The sequence below is a fragment of the Equus quagga genome, chromosome 17, assembly GCF_021613505.1.
Source record: "Equus quagga isolate Etosha38 chromosome 17, UCLA_HA_Equagga_1.0, whole genome shotgun sequence".
Taxonomy (NCBI): Eukaryota; Metazoa; Chordata; class Mammalia; order Perissodactyla; family Equidae; genus Equus; species Equus quagga.
Genome location: NC_060283.1, coordinates 16,073,489 through 16,077,229, shown reverse-complemented (window position 1 = coordinate 16,077,229; position 3,741 = coordinate 16,073,489). Strand labels below are relative to the sequence as shown.

The 3,741-nt window shown below is 35.4% G+C and overlaps 1 pseudogene; it reads left to right on the top strand.

Moving 5' to 3' along the window:
- Window positions 1–720: 720 nt before the first annotated feature.
- On the top strand, window positions 721–1,653 carry LOC124228419 (putative olfactory receptor 2B8; annotated as a pseudogene).
- The last annotated feature ends 2,088 nt before the right edge of the window (window positions 1,654–3,741 follow it).

Genomic DNA, 3,741 nt, shown 5'->3' with positions numbered 1-3,741 from the left:
ATAGTGTCTTAAAGTTTTATACACATTGATTTACTCCTAAGAAATGGTTCTATCATTATTGTCAATTTATACATAATGAAACCATCCAAGACCCCACAATATGGAATTGATGGAGCTGGGAAAATTGGCAACTAGTGACACCTATGGCTGGTTTTGTTGTTGGTGTGCACAGTCTTTGTTCTTTAGGGTATCACAATGTCTAAGCACTAGAGGGTCAGGTCAGGATGATATAGAACAACCATAGGCTGCTGTTTCTGCTTTTACTTTTAGGTTAATGGATGCCACATGAAACAATGTCCCTCACTGCTTTTTGCTTGAGTGCTGCACCATGCTGCTCTGTTGTTAGGTGTAAAACAAAGATATAATATGATATTTTTGAAGAGATGAGACATGAGAAAAGCTTTGAAAAATATGTATGGTTTAGGAATATTACGAATGGGCAAAAGAGCATACTCTTAGAGAAAAGGCAAAAGTATCTGCTTAACTTAATGATCACTTGAGTTTGAAATTCTTAATCTCATCAAGAGAATATTCCTTCCACAAGCCAAAGAAAAGATTTCCATTTGTGGTACAATTCAGATATTCAAGATATAATCTCAGACCAATACTTCTCTTTGCTTTCTTACTATGTCTTGAATTCCCAACATTGTGACATAAGGGGCATTTGCTTTCTGTCTTCAGGTGACTGGATAGTTCTATAAGAGGGGAGTGGCCTGAAAAATGGATATGACAAAAACAAACTTCATGGTGACTGCATATGTGCTCCTAGGGCTCTCCCCTCAGCCAAAGATGCAGCTCATTCTTTTTATTATGTTATTTTTATTCTATTTATTAATTGTGGCTGGTAATATTATTATTATCATTATTATCCAGATGGAACCTCATCTCCAAACTCTGATATACTTTTTCCTTGCTAATTTATCCTTTCTAGATATCTGCTACACACCCACCAATGTTCCACAAATGCTATCCAACATCGTGGGAAAAAAAGAAGACCATATCATTCTCCAGCTGTGCTACTCAAATATATTTCTCCCTCTACTTTGGAATGGTTGAATGTGTTCTCCTTGGTGTCATGGCTTATGACAGATATGTAGCCATTTGCCATCCTCTTCATTACACTGTCCTTATGAACCTAAGCACCTGTGTCCCATTGGCAGCTATTTCTTGGTCCAGTAGCTTCCTGAGTCCCTTGTTTATCCATGTCCTCACCTTGAGTTTGCCCTATTGTGGGCCCAACGTCCTGAATCATTTTTTTTGTGAAGTACCTTCTGTTCTGAGGTTAGCTTGCACTGGACACCTCATTTACTGAGCTGGTTGTTTTCATCTTCACTGTTATCATTGTCTTCATTCCTTTTCTCTTCATTGTTGATTTCTATGCCCCAGACCTTCTATCAGTTCACAGGATGCAGTCAGCCTCTGGGAGGCACAAGGCACTCTCCACTCTCTTATCTGACATTGGTGACCTTATTCTATGGAACTGCCATCTTCATGTACGTGAGACCCTAGTCGAAGTCCTCCAGTGTTGGGGGCAAGATCATTGCAGTGTTCTACACTGTGATCACACCTATGCTCAACCCCTTGATCTATAGTCTAAGGAACCAGGATGTGAAAGGGGTTTTAAGGAGAGCTATTGCAAGACAGAGGACATGAGAGCTCTTAATGTGACACTAAATTTAACTGTTAATCTAATATAATTGACTTTTGAATATGAAGTGAGAGAGTAAAAAAGAGCTTGGACTGTCAACATCTGCCCTGCCATTCACAAAAGACACATAAATCCAGCTGAAAATTCAGCAGGAAACATGTCTCCCCCAAGAACAAACCACAGCTTTAATGTGTCAAAATAACTCCATTCATTTAGTGACTACTATTTCCCTACTATTTGAGAAATGTTAGTTCTCTAATATTATAGACCATCTGGAATTAACTGCTTGAGATTATATCAGTAACATGAGGATTCTTAGTCCTTCCTGGAGGATCTAAAGCACATTGATATAGGGAAGCATTCTTAATTTTGCACTGAGGAACAGGATTTCAGATAATGTATTTTCACATCTCTCTTAACTTTGCAGTTTCCAAGAAAACAAGACCCTACACCTACTTTGTGTTTTAGAACTGATTTTGACCCCTTTACATACAGCCCTGCTTTGCAATGAATCTGTCAAAATATTGCTTCATTTAAATTTCATCTTAACTCTACCCTTACCTCCAAATCCTGGTATTTGGTATTCCTGTTTTCAATTAATCAATAGATCTGGTTTTATCTGTTTGCTTCTGGTAGTTTTACGTTGATTATGTAGACAAGAAGATAATGATCACCACCAGCAGATGATTTGGTCAAATGTTCATTAATGGATTAATTCATTCATTCACTACATAATACTGACTGATGGTATAATATAATTTTCAATAAAATAGAAACACTTCCTTTCCTCATATATACATAAATATTTATAATATACATATAGTATACACACATACTGACAAATTTTGATAAATGCAATAAAGGAAATAATCATCAAGGGAGAGTGACAGACAATAGTAGGTAGGGTGACTTTCTCTATGGAGGCTGCATGCAAAGATCAGAAGGACAGATAGGAGTGAGACTGAGCAGACAAACTTTCTAGTGGTTGTGAACAAAGACTGTGGAGGTGTGAGAGAGTTTGCTCTACTTGAAGGAATAAAGGAAACTAGTGAGAATCAGGGCAGCAGGAGGTTTGGCTAGGGAGGTAGGCAGCAGCCAGACCATGCAGAGCTGAGTTGACTGAGGTAAGAAGTAAGGATGTATTCTTAGTAAAATGTAAGTATTATGAAGAAGGGTGATATGACACAACTTATGTTTTTGAAAAGACTCACAGGATGCTGTGTGAAACACAGATAGACAGATATAATCACAAATTTGTGGAAACAAATATTTTCTTTCTTTTGAAGCTTTTCAACCAGTGGTGTCTTTAAAAATAATTTTTATTTGAATTAAGAGAATAGCAAAATATAATTTAGCATTAATACACTCAATAAGTTTACATATGGCCCTAGACTAAAATGTTATTAGAGATGAAATGTTTCTAAAATTTTCTTACTTTATTTCACAATTTAGAATAAAATAAAAAGAATATAATTTCCCTGTCACAGATACATAACAACTAAAAAGCTACCATGTCTTGTACCTAAATATAAAGGTCATATACAATTGGCAAATGAAGCATTTCTGATGGAATAAGAAAAGTAGACATCGCTGGTTTAAAATAGACTTAAAAAGTAAAAGGCAAAATCACTAACCAAACATCCATATTCATTAAACAGTAGGGTTTTATTTGTATATTTTCCTTGGTCTACAAATGGCTTTATATATTGTACATGTGCTTAATACACGAATGAGGATTAGAAACATATACTTCTAACCAAATTTCTTCGAAGAATTTATTTAAAGTAAAAAGCGACATTTAAAATGCTCCCAAATACTAACAAATAACAAATACACACTTAGTTGCCTATTTCTAAATAGGAAACATAGCATTAAATTAGCATTTAAAAGAAACATGAAATGTCTAAAAGTACATAAAATGAAATATGTTTTTCTTTTACGGAAATTATCAATCCCTCTTCCTCTCAAACTCCATACATGGATGAATTACTTAAAAATGCACAAAAAAATTGCAAAACCATTCTCATAGGGGCCACACATAGCCAAAACATGTACACAAGTGGAAGTAAATACTTTTGTCTTGCTTTTCTAAA